The sequence below is a fragment of the Geotrypetes seraphini genome, chromosome 3 (genome assembly GCF_902459505.1).
Source record: "Geotrypetes seraphini chromosome 3, aGeoSer1.1, whole genome shotgun sequence".
NCBI classification, from domain to species: Eukaryota; Metazoa; Chordata; class Amphibia; order Gymnophiona; family Dermophiidae; genus Geotrypetes; species Geotrypetes seraphini.
The window spans coordinates 209,012,998-209,039,832 of NC_047086.1; the positions used below are offsets into that span (position 1 = coordinate 209,012,998).

The window sequence follows — 26,835 nt, forward strand, 5'->3', positions numbered from 1 at the left end:
TTTTTTTTTTAATGTTCAGCAGCGGCGGCAGCAGCAGATGTCAGCTGGGCGGACCGCCCAGCTAAAAGGCCCTAGGGAGAATACAGAGGAAGGCTGATCAGCCCGGAAGATCAGGACGGCAACACGAGTCAATCACGGAGCCCGGGATGGGCTCCGTGATCGACTCACGTTGCCTTCTTGAGCTACCGGTCGATCGCGATCGACGTATTGGGCACCCCTGGAATAAACTATCCGGAGGTTGTCCGTAATAATCAAAAAATTCTGTTCCATCCCCAGTCACATAGAGAGCTAACTAGTTTTCTCCAGATAGGTTGTGTGGGTGTGTGTTCACAACAATTCCCACGGGTTTCCTTGGTATTTCTAATCCTGTTAACATATCACTAGGCAACACATCTAAAAAAGATTCTGCAACATAGGAATCCTTCTTTAAAATATGGAAGATCTGTATTGTGTTCATGTTACATTACATTACATTAGTGATTTCTATTCTGCCATTACCTTATGGTTCAAAGTAGATTACACAAGAATTGTCATGATGTTGCGAATGGTCAAAAAACATTCCTTCTATGATTAATTTCTATCACATTGTCAAAAACCCCATACACAAGCATGTTCACAGTGTGAGGTAAAGCTCTGGCAAAATGTATTTCAGCCTGCAGGTTACCGGTTTTGATCAGCGAGAAGTGGTCTGCGCACTCCTGGTTTGGCGATAGGTCAAAGGCGAGCAGCATATAACCTTTGTAAAACTCCTGACAATCAACCAGCAGCGCGTTGTCTGTCAGATGTTTACCAGTTGCTTGAGCAAGTTGCATATATTCTTTCACACAATTTCCATTTTCAAAGTCAGGTTGTAGAGGCTTCCTGGGTACTTGTTCACCATCTACATACAGAGCCACAAAATTAATATTGTAATGTTTAAAATTGAAAGGGTTTTTAGCATAATTAGCACTGAAAGCATCGTTATGTACAAAACCCAACACGATGAGCTTTGGCAACTGCCCCAAAAAGAGATTTTCCTGGTTAGTCACACGTGCACTGGCCGGTATGCTAAACACCTTCAACCCCACATGGTTTATCACATACTAGCAGTTAGCTTTCAGTAGAGCTTCAGCATGTCCCAAGCACACTTCTGGGGCCACTTTAACTGTCTTTACAAAAATGGCTGCGTTTAGGATAAGGAGTTTATAATTTTGGTCAGCATCACATTTGCTCATTAAACAGAAAGAGTTTTTGTTACGAGACAGTTTTATTTTAAGATCTATGCCATTGACGAGTAGCTTTTCTTGAAAAAATAGATCACTGTGTAAATGTCCCAACAGCTCTACATTGTGGCTAGATGTTGTAAAGTGAGCCCTTTCGGTAAAACACACATTGCGTGCTCCTATATCTCTCATGTCGTGATGTCCAGATGTTTCTTTGTATTTTCCGTTTATAATTACATTTTGGATCATTTGTGGACTTGAGCCAACTTAAGTTAATTGGTATCCTTGAAATGTATAATATTGTTGTGATTTTCTTTTCTTGACTTAAAAAGCTTTCTATACAAGTAAATCTTGAATTGTATTTTGAAAATTGAATAAATAAATTTAAAAAAAAACAAAAACTTTTCATTCACAATTAAAGATGTGAAATACCACAACTATTAAATTGCAAGTTCATTAATATTTAAAGGAGAAATGTAAATGTTCCATTTACATGAAGGTTCCAATCCTAAAAAGCTTATCTGTCAAAAAGTTCAACCTAACACTGTACTCAGTGTTATCCCTGCAATGCAGTTAATAATTAGCTTAACCAGAGTGAGCAAAAGCTATGGAAGGTTACATCCTTCATATCTAATCTTGGACAAACCTAGATAATATCAACGTTATCAGTATTGAAGAGTCGCAAACAAAAGACCTGGGTTGAAGCCTGTCAACAAATTTGATAAGATGTGCAAAGGTCAGGTAGTTTGGGAAGAAAATGACCCTAGTTACAGTGACAGCGTGAATCTAGTAATTCAACAGTGACTCCAATTAATGAGGAACAATTAACACCCCACATCTTAGTCACCAGTATTTCAACCAATGTACAAAAATATAATTTATTGTTGTGCTTGCTGAACCAAGTCTCAATTTTTTAAGTATAAGAGGTTATAAAGATAAGAGGTTAAAATCCTTATCCTCTCTCTAGAGCTTTTGACCAACTCCTCCTTCGCTAATTTCTCCTCAGACCCATCTTATCAGTCACACAAGTAAAACACACATTCATGCAGGCAGACAGCCCCCTCACACACAGACGCAGTTTCTAAATCCTCGGTTCCACTAAGCTAATTCCTGCACCTACAAACCTCTAACCTCATCTTCTGCTCTTTTTTTTTCTTTCAATGCCTGTTCTGCTTGAATATATAAGTTAAATTTAACACAGTTGGCTTTGTGCCTGAAATTTCAAGGGGCAGGTTAGACTAGTCTCTGTACTGGGGCAAGAGACCTGCCCGATGGGAAGTTTCCCGAAGGGTTGTGTCTCGCTGTTTCTGAGCGACATTGGTTAGCTCAATGATATCCCTTCTTACATTTTGGACCAATATTAGGGGGTCGTCCTCTGCTCAATATGGGCTGTTTATTAATATTTGTCTTGCAGTTTCGTTTGAAGTGTCCTGGTTCCATAGCTGCCTTATAGAGTGGAACTTTTTGTACTGCAGCTGCTAAAATGCCCATTTGGTATGTTTGAGTACCAAGCACAAGCTTGCAGCATATCGGCTAAGGTAAGATCTGCCCTGTTGCCTAAGCCTTGCAATGCCTTACGGCAATCTAAATTGGCATTGTCTTTGGCTAATTTCATCATTAAATCACTTTGAGCCTCCTTATTATCTACTTGTCTTTGTATTGCTTCCTGTAACCTGCTTATAAATTCTATATAGGCTCGGTGGCTCCCTGTTTGATGCTTGCATAACTGTTAACTGGTGTTCCTGAGGTAACTGATCTGGAGTATAAAGCCCTCCAGACTTTAAAGCTCTTCATTGAGCCTCCCTTTGATATTCACTATCCCACATAACATATTGACCCATAGTCAATACCATGCGCATAATGTCTTTCCAATCTTGTGGTATTAAGGTATGTGCCCCAGCCAGAGTTTCAAATAACCCAGCTGTGAAATTACTTCTTAAACCTGTCTCTGAAATAGATTTACGAATTTCTCACAATATTGTAAAGGATAATGGTTGATAAGTAGCTATCTGTCCTGGACCATTAGGATCTCAGGCATATGTGACTGGGTAGGCTTGAATTAAATCTTTCATGTCCTCTGCTGCTAATTGCCCTTCCTCTCTGGCTTTTTTAAATCATTGCTTGAAATGCACTTAAAGGGTGCGCTAATGTTTCTTCCTTTTTTGCACTTAAAGGTACTGGAGTTAACTGTGCAGGAGGTATGATTTTTGGATATGTGTTCTGACTGGAATAGTCAGGGTGGAACGGTTAATGAGATCATTGCCATCTTGGAGGATGCCTCTGTCCCTACCTTCTCCAAGGCACACTTGCACTTATGCCATACAATTAAGATGGCTGCCAACGCCCTAGGCTCAGCATACAATACTTTCCCGACTCTTATCCAATCTTCTATTGTTAGAGATCCCTTTTCTGGATACCAGGGGCAGTGCTCTTCTATCTCTTGTATTAAACATTTTAACTGTGAATCAGAGACCTTTCTATCTGTATGTCTCAGAATATAGTTCAATTCTTTCACATGAGCACGCTGTAAATCTGACAGGGAATTTCCCATACTTCCTCGAGGGGATCCCAGAGGATGAGGTGCACCTAGTCTTATCATCAGACGGAGCAAGCAGGGCGAAGGGTCCCTGTTCCCGGTGCCACTTGTAGGGATGGAACACAGCAAACACACACTCACAGGATACAAGTCAGGAAGGAGGCATTGCCAGTGGCTAGCTCCGAGTCCCTTTTATTATGCTTCTAAGCTAATGACATCATAGTAACTCCCTTGTTTACACATCTAATGATTGGTGATACAAAGGTACATGCTTTTACATTGGTGGATACAAAGGTACATGCTTTTACATCGTGATCACCCTCCCTTTACCTCGTGCTTTACCTCGTGATCACCCTCCAACTTAGCACTTAGACAATACCTGTGTTTTTGCATGTCCTCAATGCCTGTCAGCTGATGTCCTTTCCAAATATGGACTGGTTAAATAAGATAAGGGTTAATATGTGACAGGGATCTTGTGACAAGAAGGGAGGGGGGAATGTATCAGCATTCTGTCACAAGGTACTAACATTTTCCCTTGCTTTAGAATGGCTATGTGGCAAGAGGGGAGAGAGAATGGGAATGATTCATAATTCTTTCACAGGGCCTCATAATATCAGTATGCTGATATTATCCCTGTTTCAGAAAATTACTACAGATATTGGATAAAAAAAACCCTAGGAGAATAATAAATTCTCTAGGGTTAGATAATTTGGTACAATCTTGTGGTTTAAAGGATATTTGGTGAATTCTTCATTTTAATGATCGGGAATTTTCTTTCTGGTCCCAGGTACATAAATCATTTTCTAGAATAGACTATATATTTGTATCAGATCATTTATTACAGCAGGTTACAAAGGCCGCCATAGATCCAATCATTTCGCCAGATCATTGTGGAATTTGGATTGAACTCCTCTTTATCTCTTCATCCAGGATCTTATCTAATTGGTGTTTGATTAGAGTTTCCATTAGTTTGCTCACTATCGATGTTAGACTCACTGGTCTGTAGTTTGCTGTCTCCATCCTTGAGCACAAGAAAGGCTCAAGGATGGAGACAGCAAACTACAGACCAGCGAGTCTAACATCGATAGTGAGCAAACTAATGGAAACTCTAATCAAACACCAATTAGATAAGATCCTGGATGAAGAGAATCTACGGGATCCCCGACAACATGGATTTACTAAGGGGAGATCCTGCCAATCCAACCTGATCAACTTCTTTGACTGGGTAACGGGGAAGCTGGATATTGGGGAGTCCCTGGACATCGTGTACCTGGACTTTAACAAAGCATTCGATAGCGTACCACACCGCAGGTTACTGAGCAAGATGAGTTCTATAGGATTAGGTAACACATTGACGAAATGGGTTGGGAGCTGGCTTGGAGGTAGGCTCCAAAGGGTGGTGGTGAACGGCACCCCCTCCGAAATGACGGAGGTGATTAGTGGAGTACCACAGGGCTCAGTCTTGGGCCCAATCCTATTCAACATCTTTATAAGAGACTTGGCAGAAGGGCTTCGAGGTAAAATAACATTATTCACCGATGACGCCAAACTGAGTAATGTAGTGGGCAAATGCACAACAGACGAAGATTCAGTGCCCGACAACATGATGCACGACCTACTCCTACTGGAGCGATGGTCTAGGACATGGCAACTCAACTTCAATGCCAAAAAATGCAAAGTTATGCACCTGGGCAGCCAGAATCCATGCAAGTCTTATACCCTTAATGGCGAGATCCTAGCAAAAACGGTAGCAGAACGAGACTTGGGGGTAATCGTCAGTGAGGACATGAAGTCTGCCAATCAAGTGGAGCAGGCTTCGTCCAAGGCAAGACAAATCATGGGCTGCATACGAAGGGGTTTCGTCAGTCGTAAGGCGGAAGTCATTATGCCATTGTATAGATCCATGGTGAGGCCCCACCTGGAATACTGTGTGCAATTTTGGAGGCCGCATTATCGCAAGGATGTGCTGAGACTGGAGTCGGTGCAAAGAATGGCCACCCGGATGGTCTCGGGACTCAAGGATCTACCATACGAAAAACGGCTTGACAAATTACAGCTATACTCGCTCGAGGAGCGCAGAGAGAGGGGGGACATGATCGAGACGTTCAAGTATCTTACGGGCCGCATTGAGGCGGAGGAAGATATCTTCTTTTTCAAGGGTCCCACGACAACAAGAGGGCATCCGTTGAAAATCAGGGGCGGGAAACTACGAGGTGACACCAGGAAATTCTTTTTCACTGAAAGAGTGGTTGATCGCTGGAATAGTCTTCCACTACAGGTGATTGAGGCCAGCAGCGTGCCTGATTTTAAGGCCAAATGGGATCGGCACATGGGATCTCTTCACAGGGCAAAGGTAGGGGAGGGACATTAAGGTGGGCAGACTAGATGGGCCGTGGGCCCTTATCTGCCATCTATTCCTATGTTTCTATGTTTCTATTTTAATAAATTCTTCAGAGACTTATTTAAAAATTCTTTACCCTTGTCTGTTTGTAGTTTTTCAGGTGTACGCCCTAAACTAAATATTTGTTTCAAAGGCTTTGGTAACTTCGTGACCAGTTTTTGTTTTTAAACTCATGGCCCATGCATATTTTGACAAGATATCTATTACCGTTAAGATGTATTTGTAACCATTGTTTATAATTGGCCAAGGTCGCCATGTCCACTAAGTCGCTTTGCCACTGGCTGTCAACTTCTGACACAATTGTTTTATTTCTTTTAAAATGGATTCTAGCAGGTCTGTGTAAATTGTATGCATTTTGACTGGTGACCCAGTCGACTACTTCTTTTCTGCTGGTTGTTTTACCATGCATTTTAGCAGCTTGAAGTAGAGGGTTAATGCCAGCATAGCTGCCTGCTGTTTTTGGATTATAATAAATATGCTTCATTAAAGATTCCTTCATCTGTACCCTGTTCCAGTCAGCTCTGTTAACCTCGCTCTAAATAAAAAGTATGTCTTAATACTCTGTTTTTAGGGACAGTGGGGCTTTTTTTTTCAGCATGAGAATTTCTCTGTATTGGTTCAATCAATTATTTTGTCAAGGCTGGATTACTGCAATTCAGTGTATTTGGGTCTTTCAAAGGTCAGTCTGCAGAGACTTCAATTAATACAGAACACTGCATCTAAACTTTTTTTCGGTAAGAGTAAATTTGTTCACGTAACTCCTCTGCTCAAAGACTTACATTGGCTTCCAGTGTATCTCAGAATTCAATTTAAGTGCATTTGTATTGCATTTAAGATCCTATTTGGCATTTTTGCCACTTTGTTCCTGTAGACTGGAATGTTCATAGATCTCATCTTGCCAGAAGTTCTCAAAAATTAAAATTTACATTTCCCTCTCTCAGTGGTAAAAACAGAACCTTTAAGAGATATAGTTATTCTTTTGCTTTTAGGGCTCCTTTTATCAAGCTGCGCTAGCGGGGCTAACGCATGTGACGTTTCATCACGCGCTAACCCCCGTGCTGGCCAAAAACTACTGCCTGCTCAAGAGGAGGTGGTAGCGGTTGGTGGTTTAATGTGCGCTATTTACGCGTGTTAAACCGCTAGCGCAGCTTGATAAAAGGAGCCCTTAAATTAACTGAATTCTGGAATGCTTTACCGCTTACATTAAGAAGCTTAAGTTCTTTTGCTTTATTCCGGAAAGTTCTGAAAACTTTTTTGTTTGCTAAACATTTTGGAAATTAACTATTTCAGCCTACTCTTCCATGTCAAATTTATGTATTATGTTTTATATTATTGTTAACCGAGTCGAACTCCTCTTGGTTGATGACTCAGTCTATAAAACTAAGTTTATTTTTTAGTTTTATTTCTGCTTGTTAACAGCTGCTTGTTCAAGAGCTAAGGCATACGTCACTATGACAACACCAGTAGGCAGGGACATGTTCAGACAGGTTTATACACACCTCCTCCCTCCCCCCTTGGCTTTATCAGGGGCTGCAAGAACCTTTATGATTAACCAGCTTATCAGTTGTCACCATGACAATCGGAGTGTTACCCTTCCCACAAACATTAAGGTTTCCATATGAAGTGCCTCTTTTTTAAAAAAGAAAAAAAAGGCATCTGTAACTGGTTGGCATTTCTCTTCTGTGTGCTGAAAAACCCCAAAAATATTAGCAATGTATGCACTGCTCTAACAATTAGATCTTCAAACCTGTCTTTTAACTTAACAGGTTGTTAAAATAAAGACACTTTTTTTTTTCTGGCCACATCATTTCCGGGGGTTCGACTAAATCTATTTCCACTAACACCATCAGAAAATGCATTTCCGTCTCATCAGAAAAGCGCATTTCCAGCGCTTCATTTACCCTGTTTCCACTGACATTGTTAGAAATGCACATTTCCGATGCTTCGTTTACCCTGTTTCCGCCAACGTCATCAGTATTTCAGTCACATCCATTTCCACTGACATCTTCAGAAAGTGCATTTCCAGGGTCAGACACAACCATTTCCGAAAACGTCATCAGAAGGTGCATTTCTGGTGATGTGGGCAGGGGGCATGGGTGGTGCTACTACCATTCATTCCTATGGGAGGGGTGATGCATGGGCGGGACCTGGGTGGGAGTGGATATGGTTTGGGCGGGGCTTAAGCAAAAGTGGATGTGGTGCGGGCGGGGTTTGGTAAAAATGGGCGGGGTGTGGGCAGAGAGTGGGCAGGGTTTAAACCAGAAGTGAACACTGATTGGTCAATCCTTATCTTGATAGCTGTCAATCATTTTGACATGAGGCGTACCCATTATATTACTTGGGTAAATGTCTCAAATGATATTAATATCAAGGTACTGGTCAATAGTCCCAAATTCAAACCTGTTTTTCATCAAGCACAGCCCACAAACACGTGTTTGAAAAAAAGACTTGCCCTATATATTTCTCACATACTTAACTCGCACTTAAGTTTGTGGTGTGTGCTTGATGAAAATTTGAAAATTTGCTATATGTACAGCATTTGTCATATTCTTCTACAGTGCTTGCTTTCAATTTGATTTGGATGAGTGACCTGGAATTGGTGCAAAAGTTCTGATCAAAACCTTGACTTTATCTACACGCTGGTCCACAGGAAGAATGAAAACAAATTTTAAATAATAAAACAGGTCCCTTTTATCAAGCTGTATTAAGGTTTTTTATCCCAGGCCACTGCGGTAAAAGCTCCGACGCACATAGAATTCTTTTGAGCATTGGAGCTTTTACTGCAGCAGCCTGCAATTAAAAAAAACGTACCTTGTTAAAAACTGAAGAGAAAAAAATTTTCTTATGACAAAAGTCGAAGTACTTCAGAAAGTGAGAGAGCTTTGTTTCCTATTATATTTAGAAATTACAAAACTGAGGGAGCTGTGGAAGGATTGCTCTGCCTGGAATTGTGTCATGATGTCATCCGCTTGTATGCCTAATACATTTTGCATGTCAAAAGAGAAAAAGGATTCACCCTCAACTTGTTTATTGGCTTTTATTTCTGTTTTACTCAGAGAAATATGAACTACAAATTCCAGAAATACAGCAGTGATTTGCACATTACTTGCACTTCAGTGGTTCTAAAAGTGCCTTTAGGAGCACCAAGCAGTCAGGTTTTCAGCAAGGATGTGCATCTTTTAGTGCATATTTGGTTCATTAGGGTCCCCTAAAAATGTAGGGGTTCTTTTACTAAGGTGCACTAATGGATTTAGTGTGCGTTAAATGCCTCACAGTACATTAAGAACATAAGAACATAAGAAGTTGCCTCCGCTGAGGCAGACCAGAGGTCCATCTCGCCCAGCGGTCCGCTCCCGCGGCGGCCCATCAGGCCCATTGCCTGAGCAATGGTCCCAGACTATCCCTATAACCTACCGCTACTCTTATCTGTACCCTTCAATTCCTTTATCCTCTAGGAACCTATCCAAACCTTCTTTGAAGCCTTGTAACGTGCTCCGGCCTATCACAGCCTCCGGGAGCGCGTTCCATGTGTCCACCACCCTCTGGGTGAAAAAGAACTTTCTGGCATTTGTTTTAAACCTGTCTCCTTTTAATTTTTCTGAGTGCCCCCTTGTACTTGTGGTTCCCCGTAATCTGAAAAATCTGTCCCTGTGTACTTTTTCTATACCCTTCAGGATCTTGAAGGTTTCTATCATGTCTCCTCTAAGTCTCCGCTTTTCCAGGGAGAACAGCCCCAGCTTTTTCAGTCTGTCAGTATATGAGAGGTTTTCCATACCTCTTATCAGTTTAGTTGCTCTTCTCTGGACTCCCTCAAGTACCGCCATGTCCTTTTTGAGGTACGGCGACCAATATTGGACACAGTACTCCAGATGCGGTCGCACCATTGCACGATACAGTGGCAGGATGACCTCCTTTGTCCTGGTCGTGATACCCTTCTTAATGATACCCAACATTTTGTTTGCTTTTCTTGAGGCTGTGGCGCACTGTGCCGACGCCTTTAAAGACGTGTCCACCATCACTCCCAGGTCTCTTTCAAGGTTACTTACCCCTAGCAGTGATCCTCCCATTTTGTAGCTGAACATCGGGTTCTTTTTCCCTACATGCATGACCTTGCATTTCCCTACATTAAAGTTCATTTGCCATTTTTTGGCCCATTCTTCTAGCGTCGTTAGGTCCCTTTGCAGATCTTCGCAGTCTTCCATGGTTTCAACCCTGCGGTAGAGTTTGGTGTCATCCGCAAATTTAATAACTTCGCAATTTGTTCCCGCCTCCAGGTCATTAATAAATATATTGAACAGGAGCGGTCCCAGCACCGACCCCTGCGGAACTCCGCTCGTGACCCCATGCCAGTCTGAGTAATGGCCCTTCACTCCAACCCTCTGTTTCCTGTCTGCCAGCCAGTTTTTGATCCATCGGTGGACCTCCCCTTGCACTCCGTGTCTCCACAGTTTTTTAAGCAATCTTTCGTGCGGTACCTTGTCAAAGGCTTTTTGAAAGTCAAGGTAAATGATGTCAATGGATTCTCCTTTATCCACCTGTCTATTTACTCCCTCAAAGAAGTACAATAAGTTTGTGAGGCATGACCTACCCTTGCAGAAGCCGACTTTAGCTGTCCATTGTTTTCTATGTGTTCACAGATACTGTCCTTAATCAGTGCTTCCATCATTTTTCCCGGGACCGAGGTCAAGCTCACCGGCCTGTAGTTCCCTGTGTCCCCCCTTGAACCCTTCTTGAAGATGGGCGTGACATTTGCAATTTTCCAATCCTCCGGGATCTCTCCAGTCTTTAAGGATAGGTTACATATTTGGCGAAGTGGCTCTGCTATTACGTTCCTTAGTTCCTTGAGTACCCTTGGGTGAATGCCGTCCGGACCTGGCGATTTGTCGCTCTTTAGTCTGTCTATCTGCCTGAGGACATCCTCTTGGCTTACCTCTAGTTGGACCAGCTTTTCATCCCGATCCCCATTCACGATGTCCTCCGGTTCCGGAATATTGGATGTATCCTCCCTCGTGAAGACTGACGTGAAGAACTTATTTAACCTGTCTGCTATCTCTTTTTCCTCTTTTACCACTCCTTTTTTGTCTCCATCATCCAATGGCCCCACTTCTTCCCTTGCCGGTTGCTTCCCCTTCACATATCTGAAGAACGATTTGAAGTTTGTTGCTTCCCCCGCCAGTCTCTCCTCATATTCCCTTTTAGCTTTTTTAACCACACGGTGACACTTCCTTTGGTGTTCTTTGTGTTCCATTTGGTTGTCCTTTGTTTGGTCCTTTTTCCATTTTTTGAACGATGTTTTCTTGTCACTTATCGCCTTTTTCACTGCAGTTGTTATCCACGCTGGGTTTTATGTTCGGTTTTTTTTTGCACCCCTTCCTGAATCTGGGAATGTACAGGTTCTGTGCCTCTTGCACCGTGCCCTTGAGTAGGGACCAGGCTTTTTCTACAGACTCCATCTTCCTTTCGCTACCATTGAGTTTCTTTCCCACCAGTTTCCTCATGCCATCATAATTCCCTTTTTTGAAGTTGAGTGCTGTCGCTGTGGATCTTTTCACCTTTGATGGTCCAATTTCCAGCTTGCACTGGATCATGTTGTGATCGCTGTTTCCTAGGGGTTCTAGCACTGCCACCTCCTTTGCAGGTCCCCCTAGCCCATTGAGGATTAGGTCGAGAGTTGCATCCCCCCGTGTTGGTTCCGTGACCAGCTGTTCCATGAAACAGTCCCTCGTGGTTTCCAGGAATTTGGTCTCCCTTGTGCAGTTTGAGTGTCCAATACTTCAGTCTATCCCAGGGTAGTTGAAGTCTCCCATCACCATCACGCTTCCGCTTTTGCATATCTGCCTCAGCTCAGCCTCCAGGTCCTGGCTGCATTACACTTAACACACACTAATAATTTGTTAGTGTGCTCTAAATCTGTTAGCATACCTTAGTGAAGGACCCCTGAGTGCATGCTAAATTAATTTAATATGAATTATCAATTACTGTAGTACATTTTTTTAAGTTCTACCAATGCAGGCTAAAACCAAACCAAACCAAACCAAAAGTCTAAAACTTGGGGGGAAGGGAGGGGGGAGGATGTCCCAGTGAAGTGCAGCCAAACCAAAAAAATGTTGCCCTGCTCACATCAGTTTTTAGGGCATAACAATGAATTTGCTTGACAGAGGTTGCATACACTGCTTTCAATGTATGCAATTCTATCTTGCACATATTCATTGCAGATTTCCTAGAAACCTGACTGCCTTGATTCAGACCACGGCGGCAAAACTGATATTTGGTAAATGTAAATACGATTGTGTTACTCTTTTATTGAAAACACTTCACTGGCTCCCAGTCTATTGGAGAATTCAGTTTAAATGTGCTAGTGTGATATGCAAAATTCTGTACGGGAGTTTTTCCCCCTTGGTTCTTGCAAACCATCTAATTCCAGGAACGTCCAGAAATATAAACTTGGGTTTACCTACTGTTAAGAGAATTAAAACTTTGGCAAATTTTTGCTGATCTTTTACTTTCTAATTTGCAAAAATTTGGAATGAGTTTCCTTCTGAGGTCAGATTTCTTTCTCAATTATCAATCTTTCAGAAAGTGCTGAAAACTTATTTATTTCAGAAATTTCTGACAGATTCTGCTTCAAACTAATGAGCTTTTGTCCAATTCTTTATTTGTTCTGTGAATATATGTTTACCAAGTTGAGCCCTATTGGAGGGATGGATCGATATATAAAACCAAAGATTGGATTGGATTCTCTGCTAGGGAAGGGTGGAGTACGAATCTTAAGAAACAGATGAGTCAGTCTTCATCTATCCCAGGACTTTGCCTAGTTTTCTGGGGACTTCGCCTAGTTTTCTGGAGGAATTTTTTTTTTACATGTTCCATATATAGAAGCTATCACAGAGCTTTAAAATAAGAATTGATAGCCTGGTAATTAGTATAATTGCTGCACCTCATTATAACTTGGTTTCTGTTGAAGCCACAAAGCTGCAGTACAAGCAGCAAAACACAGAACCTGTTTGGCAGGATTTTTAGCTCTGCAGCACCATTATAAGCTGAGCCATGTGGATGGGTAATTAAAAGAATTTTTTAAATCACAGAGTTGTACGTGTCAAACTATAGGAAGTAAAAACCTTATCCCCGTACCTGCAGCAATCAGTCAATATTTTCCCCTGTTCCTATGGGTTACCCACCTCTAGCCACGGGAAACAGTCACCATGTCATTCTCTATTTCTGAGACTTCTATGCAAGCTCTTTCCGCCTCATCTATAAAAATTCTTTTTTTTTTTTTTTTAATATTCTTTATTCATTTTTAAAACTTATAATAAGTGCAACAGCATATAACATCAATTTATATTTAAATATATCACTTAACATCCTATTAAAATTTAATTCAGATCCCATAACCCTCCCTCCCCCATATACAATGACTTTCATCAAACATAAGAAGACATATAATAACCCTCCCCTCTCCACATTATTTGCACTCATAAGAAAACCAAAACATCCCTCCACCCTTCTCCCCCTACCTTGGATGTGCATATTTAAGGGGGGAAAATGATATTCATTCATTACAATATTTTGTTAATGGTTCCCAAATATCCTGAAATTTCCTAAAATTCCCCTGCTGCATGGCAATTACGCTTTCCATTTTAAATATATGACATAGGGAGTTCCACCAAAAGCTATAATTCAATCTATCGCAATTTTTCCAATTTCTCATGTATGGCAACCCCTGTCATGTTGAGTATTACTACAAGAGCAACTCTTCTTGGTACATTTGTTTATGAAAAATATAAAATGGCCATTTTGTAGGCCTATTTCAGGAAGAGGGAAGCCCCCTTTTGTGGAGTCAAGATTGTGGAGAAAATGAAACAGCTTCTTTGAAAAGCTTTTCTATCTTTGAAGTCTAGAGGGTTGGCTCATAGAGCTACTTTCTTTTAGAGATTCTCATGCAAATATTTAGTTATTTACAATAGCATACCAAGGGGGGTGGGGTGGAAGGCCATCTGCCCCGGGTGCAAGCTCTAAGGGGGTGCACAGCCAGCACACCGGATCCAGGACCTCCCACCCTACTCTGCCGCTGCTACCAGCAGCAGCGGCTGTAAACTTAAATGCAGACATCGCAGAACCTTCTTGCATTTCCCTGAGGCTGCCGGCCACCCCTTCCAACGTCACTTCTTGTTCCAAACCAGAGCCAGCAACTGCAGGGAGGTGCAGGAATGTCCCGCAATGTCTGCATCCAAGTTTACAACAGAATAAAAGCATGTAACAAGGTTGGCATGCCCTCAGTGCACATGTTTGTTAACCTCTTCTAGTGCTGACATAGGGGAACCCATAGCAAGTGATATGTGAGTCATCATTGTTTCTAGAGAAACAGACAACATAGGCTGGGGGACCAGACTGACCTAGAATATCAATAGTTGTTTAGATGGTTTAGAGAGAAAGCATATCTGTTTATAAGAACTAATTTTTCTTCCACTTACATAGTTAGGGCAAATATTGATGAGCTTGTAGTTATAGAAAATCATGGGATTGTTTCTGTAAATGAGATATTTGCAGTAGAATAGAACATGTTTGCAAGGCCAAAATAACCTTCGTAAGCATGTTGTTCACTTCCTTCTATCAGCTTAGTGAAACCAATAGCATGTGATGAGTTAAGTCATTGTTGCTAAGGAAAAGTACTAACAAAGTAAAATTAAGAGGAAACCATGTGACTTGAATAGACCCAATAGAATATTGTTAAAGTATGCAATTTATAAATGGATTGTAATTGGAAGATGTACCAACTATGTATGTTGTCACCCCGCAAGCCCTGCCTTGGTTGCAGGTAGCCTGGATGGTGACTTTCTGAGGCCTTGGCGTGGCTTCCCTGGGAAGAGGGAAGACTCTCTTCAGGTAGGTATAATTCTGACACTGCTCCAACCAATCAGAATGCCGTACATAAAACATGGAAATTCAGGCCAGTGTAATACTTTTAACCAAAAATCAGATTTTATTGTTGGTCTGTTTAATAAGCTGATACCAAAACAAAACAACAGACATCCAGAGAACATATGAATTTGTTGCAGTTCAAAAATGAAAGCAAACTTTCTGTACAAGAATTATTCTTGTCACAGTTCAAATGCATACACTTCCTTTCCTGGTCTGGCAATACTTGTTCCGGTCTTTTTCTTCAGGCAAAAGTGGGTAAGCAGTGGTATACCAAGGGGGGGGGAGGTCCACCCCAGGTGCACAGCCTGCCACCCTCCCTATTCTGCCGCTGCTGCTTTCCTTAACCAGCAGCAGCGGCAGTAAACATGGGTGTCCGCAGGTGCTCACTCCGGTGGTTCTTCAGCTTCTGGCTGGCTCCTCACACGATCCGTGGCTATGTCGGAAGCGTTCCCTCTGACGTCATGACATCAGAGAGTAGGCTTCTGACGCAGACGCCGATTGCGTGAGGTGTAGATGCTGGCGGCTTTGAGCAGGGGAACCAGCCAGAAATGCTGGGCAGGGAAGAGAAATGTTGCTGCTGCACAGAGAAGGAGGGCGTAGAAATGTTGATGCTGCACAGGGAAGGGGGGAGTGTAGAAATGTTGCTGCTGCACAGGGAAGGGGGAGGGTAGAAATGATGCACAGGCAAGAGGGGAGAAATGCTGCTGTTGCACAGGGAAGGGGGGTAGAAATGCTGCACAGGCAGGGGGGAGAGAAATGCTGCTGCTGCACAGGGAGGGGGGAGAGAAATGCTACTGTTGCAGCACCCAATTGGGGGGAGAGAGTGAAGGAGGGAGAAGGAAGACAAGGGAGGGGAACCAGAGATGCCAAATCCATGGGAGGGAGGGAAAGGAAAAAAGGAAAGGAGATACCAGACCATGGAGGGAGAGGAAGAGATGCCATGGCATGGGGGGAGGGAAGGGAAGGAGATAGAGATACCAGACCATGGTGTGGAGTGGGAAGGAAAGAAGGAACGGAGAAGAGAAAGAGAGAGATGCCACAGCATAGGGGAGATGGTGGAGACAGAAAAATGGAGAGGGGGTGAAGCTGAAATGAATCATGTGCAAAGGAGAGAAGGGACACAGGATATACAGTTTATTGAAGGGACATAGAAAGAGGGAAAATGCCATATGGAAAAGAGAGAGGGTGGACAGTAGATGGAAGGGGCAGAGAGAGTGTGGGTAGTAGATGGAAGGGGTAGAGAGAGAGGGCAGAAGCTGGGTGGAAGGGGCAAAGAGAGGGCAGATGTTCCATGGAAGGAAGTGAGGACAAACGCTGTATAGAAAGAAGAGAGCAAAGAGAAGATGATTTAAAGTAGAAATGACAAAAGGTAGAAAGATTTTTTTTGTTGCTTTACTTAGAATCAAGTAGTATTGTAACTGTATTGATAAAAATTTATAAATAAATGCCGGCCCTGAGAACAGCAATTGATAAGCATTGCTCCTCCCTTCTGTCAAAGCTGCTGTCACTGCCCTGATCAACTTTTTCCCTGAGTCCTGCCAGCTCAGCTGATTAACCAGCAGAGAGGGCAGCAGAAAGCAAAGTCCCCCCTTCCACCAACGCCTCCTCTCATCCACCGCTGCCGGGACCCCCATTAGCACCCTGTACAAGATTTGGCAGGAGGGATGCCCACTCCTTCCTACCCCTGCCACAGGAGTTCCCCGCTGCCGCCCCTGACAACCCACCACTCCCCCCATACATATAAATTGAAAGATAGCAGGAAGAATGCCCACTCTTTTCCGCTGCTGGGGTTCTCCACCCCCTCACAACCTCCCGACAACTTGCCATGCCCCTGTCCCTTTAAATTGAAATAAAGCAGGAGGGATGCCCACTCCCTCCTGTCGCTGGTGTCCATCACAATCCCTGTACCTTGGAATTGAAGGACGGCTAGAGGGATGGGCCTTAGGTGCCTGAGCCAATCAGGGGCTTAGGCACCTCCCAGTGCATCCCAGGAGACACTGGGCACAGGCCTAAGGCCCTAATTGGCTCTGGCACCTATAGCCCCCACCCAGGAGAGGGGCCTTAGGCACCTGAGCCAATCTTGGCTTTAGGCTCCTCCCTGTGCATCCAAGGTTGCACCGGGAAGGAGAAGGCCCACCATTTTGAAGAGGTGGCCTGCCAGCTAGAGGGAGTGGGCATTCCTCCAGCCATCCTTCAAATCCAAGGTATGTGGAGGTGGGGGCTGACAGGGGGTTAGGGAGTGGGCAACCCTCCTGCTTTCTTTCAATTTTAAAGGTACGAGGGTACAGTTGGTTGTTGGGGGATTGTGGGGGGTGGGGGTGGGGACCCCTGTGGTGGGAGGGAGTAGGCATCTCTCCTGCTGTCCTTCAATTTAAATGTATGGGGGGAGCGGTGGGTTGTTGGGGGTGGCAGCGGGAGACCCCAGCAATGGCAGCAGGAAGGAGTAGGCATCCCTCCTGCTGTCCTTCAATTTAAAGGTGCAGGGGCTGTTGTGGGGTTGTCAGGGGGGTGGGGAATGCTGGCTGCAGGAGGGAATGGGCATCCCTCCTGCTGAACGGGATGGTGGGTATCACATTGAGCAGCCCGGGGGGAGGAGGGGGGGTGGTTGATCGATGGGAGGGAGAGAGGAATTGAGGATGTTTTTATTAAATTTGCAGTGGGGGGAGGCATGTCTGAGCTGTCAAGCCTTACTTTCCTGTTAGTCAATCAGTGCTCAGGCACTGACCAGAAAGTAAGGCTATGACAGCTCAGACCCTGCCAGAAAATTTGGACCGCAAATATAGTTCAACGAGATTTGAAAATCACTCAGCGATGATAGAAAATCACTCAGAGAATATTAATGAGCCCATTTTACTACCATTTTAATAGTAATGACCTCATAGTACTACATTTGTATGGCAGAGTTGGAGTCTGTTAGGAAGCTCCCAAAAGACCATGGTGAGCCATTCTGATAATCGACTGGTAAAATTCTAGCCATTGTTACAGGCACAGTACGGTTTGAGAATCCGGCCCTGTGAGTGCTGCAGGTAGCACAAAAATGAAAGTCCTGATTAGTAGTTCTTGTTTTTCATATATTGCTCCAGTTTTGGAAGCATTACATTAGTTACTGATTAAGCATAGATTTGTTTAAAAATTTTAGGTTGAAACAATTTTTATTGATGCTAACACAGCAAATACAACACCAGCGCACCCCAAAGGTGCACAGTAGAAATAATAATGCATCATATACAATAATATGTTTTTAAAATTCTGAATAATCCATTTTTACCTATTGTCACTTCAAGTCTTAGGATCTATCAACCATCTAAAGTTTTGAGATCTACTGACAAAGCATTATTAGAAGATCTGTCTTACCATACTTCTTCTGCCCTCCAACCCAGCCAGCTGATTAACCATTCCCCTTAACTGTATCCATGACATCCTGTTTGTCTGTCTTGCCTGTTTAGATTGTAAGCTCTTTTGAGCAGGGATTGGTTTTTTAAAAATTTTTGTGACTCTGTGCAGCGCTGCGTGCGTCTGGTAGAGCTATAGAAATAATTAACAGTAGTAGTAGTATTAGACTGGAGGACTATAGAGCTAGAGTCCAAAGCTGTGGAATACCTTGACCCTTGAAATGCAGAAAATTATATGCTTTGAAAAAAGAATGAAATACATTTCTGTTTTTGCCGTGTTTTGGCTGTAATCAGTATCAAGGGAAAAGTCTAAGACAGGTTAGGAAGCACTTACATAGGGCTCCTTTCACAAAGCTGCCTTAGCAATTCCAGCGCAGCAAATGCAACAAAACCTCATCAATCCCTATGGGCTTTGTCACATTTGCTGCGCTGGGAATTGCTACCCCTTTGTAAAAGGAACCCTTAGAAACATATAGGGGTCCTTTTATTAAGGCACGTTAACTGATTTAGAGTGTGCTAAAGATTTGTGCATGCTAAGCTGCCCAGAGAATATAATGGATGCCTTAGCATTTAGTGCACGCTAAATCGATTAGCACATGTTAAATTGGCTAGCGCACCTTAGTAAAAGGATCCCTTAATGCATAATGTGTATTTGAGATGCAAGTACATTTGGTTACATATTAAGTGATGATAAACTGAAAAGGTCAGTGAGACGTTACTATTTTTTAATTTTATGTATGTGCGTCTTATGAGTTTTTAAATTAACAATGGATTGTTTGTGAGCTGCCAAGGATTTTTAGATTATGCAGGTTATAAGTTTAAAAAAATAAATAGATAAATGCTGTCATAGTGGAAAAATACAGTCAGAAATGCATTTTTTAAATAGTAAACACAAAACATAGACATTTGCTGTGCACATTCCCCAAAGCTAACATAATTTCAAAATAAAACACTTTTTTTCTACCTTTATTGGTCCCAGTTTTTCTTCTTCTTTACTGTCTTTTGCTAATTCTTCCAATGCCTGCTGAACATTTATCAGTTCTTCTCTCCTCCTGTTTTATTCCATTCCCTGAAGAAAACAGCAAAAAGAGGCACTTGAGATGTCGCAGCCAACTGATGAATTTGAGTCTTTTATTCAATAATAAACAATTAAAATGTATAAAAACTAAGTCCCAAGTAGGATCCAAGTTTCGAGAACAATGTCGCCTTCTTCAGGGAACAGTATAAAACTGAAGAGTACACAAAAGAATATTCATGTGAATTAATATCATAAACAATCAATACTTTTGATAAAATGTATGTATAAAAGAATGTAATAGAAACAAATGACCAATGTGGTGCATTAAAATACTTTTTGATCAATATAAACTGCTCATTACGATAAAAAGCTTGACATCCAAATACAAAAAAACAGGTTGTTAATCTAATAAATAAAATGCCAATAAACCAGACCAATTTGCCTAATAAGTCAAAAAAGTTTAGAGATTGTGCTGATAAATTAATACTATAATTGATTAATTGAGTGAATGCTTGGAAAGCTTAAAAAAAACAATCGGCCTCTTTTACAAAGCCACGCAGCAACAGCCCCGAAGTCCTTTAAATCTCTATGGGCTTCGGGGCCATTAGCGCAGCGCAGCCGCTAGTGCGCCTTTGTAAAAGAGGTCGTATGTATCAGCACATTTTCACTTAGCTGTTATAGTCAATGAATGTTTAAAATGCATGACATTGTATGCTAAAAAATGTTTTGTTAAAGAAAAGTTTAGAAAAACAGACCAAACCACATTCATTAGAAAATTAATTATACAAATATCCCAAAATTAATCATAGAATGATTTGAGAGTTAATAATGAAATCATGTGAAACTTGATCATAGAGTCATCTGAAAATTAATCAATTAAAAAGTAAAAAATGAATGATCAAACAGATGAACTTAATCAAAATGAGTGATCAAACGAATGAACTAATGCAGTAATCAATTAATCGAGTGAGCTCTTAATAAACTTAAATATGGACAGTTTGACAATACTGTACTTATTTGCTTGGCTGATATAATTAATGAATTATGTAGCCACTACGTACTATGTACTAAAAAAGAGGGGGTTTTTTAATATAAAAATTTATGATGTAAGAATTAAATATAGAGTTGTCATCGAAACTTGGATCCTAGTCGGGACTTTGTTTGTTTTTATACATTTTAATAGTTTATTATTGAATAAAAGACTCATGATCATCAGTTGGCTGTGACATCTCCAGTGCCTCTTTTTGCTGTTTTCTTCATGGTAGTCCGAGGCTTTGTCTCTTTTTTTATTTTTTTGATTATTCCATTCCCTCACATCTGTCTCTTGACATATTTGTCTTTCCCTTTTATCTTTCCTCCTTTCTTTTCTGCCTCTGTCCACGCCAATTTTACCTTCTTTCTCACATTCCAGTCCTCTTATCTCCTTTTTATTTTCACTTATCAACTTTACATCTCCTTCTCTCTCTCATTTACCGTTTCACTCCTTCCTCAATCTTCCCTTCAATTTTTATCTACTCCCCATTACTACATTTCTACCCTCTATATTCACTATTCTTATCTCACTCGTCTCCTTGACAACCTCCCATGGCTTCTCCCTTGTAACTGGACATCTTTCTATCCCATTCCTCTAACAGCGGAAGCTGGAGCGGCCCGCTTACCCCATGCATATCATTTCAACATTAATTACCAATCCCACCCGCACACCAATGAGACACATAGACCTGAGTGGAAAAAACCTGGCCGCAGCCCTGTTTATTGAAAACATATTTAAATACAATTTACATATATTAAACCACATATATTAAACATCCTTAACTAACATTTTCCTGATTAAACCGCCACAATGGAACCCACCATTGTGACCCCTGATCCCGAGCTACCGACATAGATGAAAATGGCCCCCGACCCTGCCATCTAAGCAAGAGTCCGAGGGGTGGCATGTCCCCACATGCCCCATTGTCCAGGGTCATCCGACCCACCGGCACGGCTCCCAGCCGGCCTACCACTCATCCCATGATGAGACCAGCCGCCAGTAGCTCGGGATACCGCCAAATAAAAAAAAAAAAACCCCCACTCCCTCAACAGAACTAACGGGTGGGAGGGTGGGAAAGCTGCCTCGGAGGACCGGAAACCGTTACGGTCCTCCGAGCCCTCAGCTTATATACCCCCCCACCCACGCAACCCTGCGGCCCCAATTTAACCTATAGGAGGTCCCTCCCACGGTGGGAAAGACCTCCTCCCTTCTTAAAATATTTTCTGCCTACCTGCCCCCTCCTATCTATCATCCCGACGGACGGCAACGCGGGCCCCCAGCTCCGCGTTAGAGCCGCCCGTCGAGACAGGCTCTCGGGCTTTTTATAACAGCGGAAGCTGGAGCGGCCCGCTTACCCCATGCATATCATTTCAACATTAATTACCAATCCCACCCGCACACCAATGAGACACATAGACCTGAGTGGAAAAAACCTGGCCGCAGCCCTGTTTATTGAAAACATATTTAAATACAATTTACATATATTAAACCACATATATTAAACATCCTTAACTAACATTTTCCTGATTAAACCGCCACAATGGAACCCACCATTGTGACCCCTGATCCCGAGCTACCGACATAGATGAAAATGGCCCCCGACCCTGCCATCTAAGCAAGAGTCCGAGGGGTGGCATGTCCCCACATGCCCCATTGTCCAGGGTCATCCGACCCACCGGCACGGCTCCCAGCCGGCCTACCACTCATCCCATGATGAGACCAGCCGCCAGTAGCTCGGGATACCGCCACGGGCCTGCAACTCGTTGCAGGCCCCCCCAACAATGAACAGAGCTGCGGTTAGAGGTCGAGCACTCGTTCACAACAAGAAGCAAAATCGTCTAACAATAGATCCCACCCAATGTCTGAAAGATGCACTCTATCCCTGTAAAACAACCCGGAACAAGAGACATCAACCCAAGAGTGCTTAATCTGTAATCCCCCTCTCGATTCGACCCACCGACCGATCTGACGGTTCACCTTAATGAGCCCTCTGGTCCACCTGCGCGACACCAACCGCTTGGGGTGCGGTATAATGTCAGACCAAACAATCCGAGCAGCAGGAAACCAACCCCGAATCACCCCGAGATCATCGATTACAGTGTCAATTAAACATTTCCCGCTAAAAGAGTCCACATCGTTGCCCCCAAGATGAAGCAGCAACAGATCCGGACGCCGAGCACGATGTCGAAGGTCATCAAGAAGAGGCAGCAGCTGATGCCAACGCATGCCTCGCTGACCCCACCACGAGACGTAGACTCCGCGCCGACGAAGGCCCAAGTGTTGACCGCACGGTCTGACCACCGCACGCTCCCCCGCCCAATGGACGAAGGAGTGCCCGATAATCCAAACCGACAGTAATCGCTGAACAGCATCTGCAAAGCAAAACTCAGCAGTCACGCACAGCACATGTTCCCGTAAACCCAAGGGTTAGTAACAGACAGCCATGCAGTGAACCAGAGCAACCCACCCCAATGCAATCACCCCCCAACACCAATAGCTGTATACCCCATCAACTCCGGCTCCCCCGCTGTGACCCTGTCAGGCCGGAACCCGCCGGACGAATGTAACCACGATAAGCCGTGGACGACCAACGGCCAATCTGTTGAATAGCCGCAGCAGGCACTCCCGCCTCAAAAGCACTAGTAGCCGCACCGATACGGAAGGAGTGGGTGCCGTAGCGCGCCGGCTCCTCACCACACCGACTCAGAGCCCGTCGCAAGACCGCTAAAAATTGATATCGCGTGAGCCGAGCCTCATCTACATGGATCAACAAGGCCAGATCTAAAGGAGGACGAACCGCCATATAGGCATCCAGGGACAGGACGGGGCACGAAGCACAACCCGCCACACGGTGTAGAACCACCATGCGTCCCCTGCCCAGCTGGTCCGACTTAGAACGGGCGATAAAAAGGCGCACCGAACTCTGATCCATCCGAACTTGACTAAACTGGAGACCCCTTGAACCCATGCCGTCCGCTGGGTGAACTAGCAATTCCCCCACTCGCAAGGCTCCGAAAAAGGCCAAGGAAAAGGCTGCCCGGAACAAACAGGCTTCAAAGGCTGAACTCGCTACCACCGGCAATACCTCAAGAAGACGGGATAGCAAGGCATGCGTGACCGGCAGCCGAGAATCGGGCAGCCGCGGAGCCACCCTACCCCAGGCCGCCAGCATCCGGCGGGGCAGAAAACCTGACGCAGGGCATGACCAACCAAAGGCCTTACAAAAAAAAGCAAAACCCGCTAAGTGTGCAGCCGCCGCACTACGGGAATAGCCCTCCAGATGAGAACCGGCCAGGAAATCAGCTAGCAATACCTCAGATACTGGGCCTGGTACCCAACCCCGGGCGCACAGGAATCCGAACACAGTCGAGAAACCCCGATTGTACCGGGTCCACGTGGAAGGAGCTGCAACATTCGCCAGATCCGCTCACCACCAGGTCCCACAAACGCTCTGGCATCGGAGACCCTTCCGCCTTCGCTGCCGGGGCCAGCTCTCGAAACTGCAAAAATTGAAAACGAGAGAGAGCGTCAGCCAGCCTGTTCTGAACGCCTGGTACGTGACGAGCCCTAATGTACAAGTTAAGGCGTAAACAACGCAGAATAAGCTCTCGCATCACAGCATTCACCTGCAAACATCTGGCAGCCTGCCGATTCACAACTGCTACCACTCCCATGTTGTCACACCAGAAAACGACTCGCCTATTCCTCAACTTTTCCGGCCATAAGTCACACGCCACCAACAAGGGGAAAAGCTCGAGCAAGGTCACATTGCGGGTAACGCCAGCCCGCCGCCAACTCTCCGGCCACGCCGCAGCGCACCAGTCTCCTTGACAATAAAGACCGAAACCCACACCACCGGCCGCATCCGATTGCAGGTCAAGATCTAAACTGGAAACGTCTGGGAACTGGATCGGAAGAGACCCATTAAAATGAGTGAGGAACAACGACCACATCTGCAAATCCGCCCGGATCCCAGCAGTGATACGAACAAAGTGACGACGATCACGAACACCTGACGTTGCAGCCGCCAAACGACGGGAAAAAGCCCGACCCATAGGCAGGACCCGACAAGCAAAATTAAGGGACCCTAACAAAGACTGAACGACCCGCAACGTAGGCTTTCGAGTACCCCGTACCAAGTTGATCAAAGACAGCAACTGACGTACCTTGCACTGAGGAAGCCGAGTCACCATGGACAGCGAGTCGATTTCAATGCCCAAAAAGGTGAGAGATGAAATAGGCCCCTCAGATTTATCCGCAGCTAATGGGACTCCAAATTCCGCAGCTAGGCGCTCAAACGTAGTCTTAAGCAGTTCACAATCTTCCGAACCCGCCCCCCCCACGAAAAGAAAATCATCTAAGTAGTGAACTACCGACACCTTCCCCGCTCGCCGCACAGTAACCCAATGGAGGAACGAACTAAATAACTCGAAAAAGGCGCATGATATCGAGCAACCCATCGGCAGACACCTATCAAAATAGAATGCACCTTCGAACCGAAACCCCAGTAAAGGATAGGAGGACGGATGAACCGGCAGCAACCGGAATGCCGATTCAATGTCAACTTTGGCTAACAAGGCTCCACGGCCAGCAATGCGCACCAACTGTAAAGCACTATCGAAAGAAGCATATCGAACCGAACAGATGTCACGAGGAATGCCATCGTTCACTGAGTGCCCCACAGGTCTGGATAAATTATGGATCAAACGGTATTTACCAGGCTCCTTTTTAGGAATGATTGCTAACGGAGACAACACCATCACCGGGAATGGGCGCACCCGAAAGGGACCTGCAACCCTCCCCCGGTCGAGTTCCTCACGCAACTTCAGCCTCACCACCTCCCGCAACTGAGATACAGAAGACGCGTTAGAAGCCTGCACGTTAGATTGAGGCAACGAACAAGGAATTACAAAACCCTCGCGGAATCCCTTAGCTAAAACCCCTGCCGCCCTAACATCCCTGTATTGGTCCAACCAAGGCTGCATGACATCCACCCGGACCGGAGTGGGCAACCCCTGAACCCCCGAGTCACTTGGCTGGGGCGGAAGGCGCCCCAACTCCTCTCTTGGGGCATTTGAGCGCCGAGTGCGCTTGTCCACACGAGGAACAGGCATGACGGAAGCGGCATTCCGGAAAGGAACAGGACGATTTATTAAAAAGCCAACAGACGCCTGGGCCACCCCCCGCCCCAGGACCTCCCGGGGGACGAAAGGAACGAGCTACCACAGGGAAAGGAGACCCCGGCTTACCCGAAGCACTCGGAACAGACCCACCGGGTTTCGCCATATGCGTCAACCACAAATTGATGTCTTGTGTGCCCCAAGACATGTGCCTGTTCTCCTCCATCTTATCCCGAAACGCTTCATCATAATTAAGCCACGCCCACCCACCGAACCGCTGATAAGCATCCAGAATGGAGTCCCCATAGGCCAGCAGAAGACCATAGTCCTGAGGACGCTCTCGCCCCCAGACACTGGCTAACCTCAGGAACGCACGCGTCCAGTTCAAGACATTGCGAGACACCAACCCCACCTTCGGCTTCCCTACCGCCTTCTTAGTTTTCTTCTTACGTCCGCGCACCCGACCCTCTAAAAGCTGAAAAACATCAATACAAGCACGCTTCCTAATCTTACGACGCAGGGACCGCGGAACCTTTTCCCACAATTCCGATAGCGCCACGAGGGCAGGGGCCCCCCGATCGTCACCTTCCTGTGCTTGCCCCGCACCCGCAACCCGCTTCAGTGATTCCGACGAAGAAGACGACGTCGAAGAAGAAGAAGAGGAGGTTAAAGAAGACGAAGAGGACGAAGAAGAAGCCCTAGCCCTACGGCCCTTCTTACTCTTCCCCTTCCCCTTTCTCCTCCCCTTCCTCCCTTTGCCCCCGCACCCAGCCACAAGGGCCATGTTACCCGTGGTCCTGTCGCTGTCAATCCTGCGTCCGGCAGCCTCCGCTCCAGGAGTGGCGCCTTCCGAAGCAACCACCATCGCCGAACTTCCACGATCTACTCGCTCCGGCTCCTCGACTCTCGGCTGATGAGCAGCAGCCTGTCCGGTGCTCGATACGGTCGCCGCAGACGTTCCGGCACTGCTCTCCCGTCCAGCGATGACCTCCTGGGGGAAAAAATCCAAAGAGGGGCCAGCAACCTGCACGGTATGAGGGTATGTTAGCCCCAGATTCCTAGCCCCCGGCTGTTGCTCACCCATCCCCTCAAAACCTCTCGGGCCACCACCTACCATAGCCCCAGCACCCCAAGGCGGAGGCATAACAGCTCCAGGAAGCGGAGGCGGACCCACTGCCCAGGGAACCGAACCCCAAGGAGCCCCCCAAGGCCCA

At 44.8% G+C, this 26,835-nt stretch overlaps 1 long non-coding RNA gene across 1 annotated transcript in view; it reads right to left on the minus strand.

The window, feature by feature from the left end:
* Positions 1-250: 250 nt before the first annotated feature.
* LOC117356441 overlaps positions 251-26,835 on the minus strand; it is an 85,740-nt gene continuing 59,155 nt past the window's right edge. Inside the window, exons 2-3 of the long non-coding RNA XR_004538641.1 lie at positions 19,415-19,519; positions 251-880 (exon numbers count right to left, since the gene is read on the minus strand). This is a non-coding gene — a long non-coding RNA (uncharacterized LOC117356441). The remainder of the gene's footprint in view (positions 881-19,414; positions 19,520-26,835) is intronic.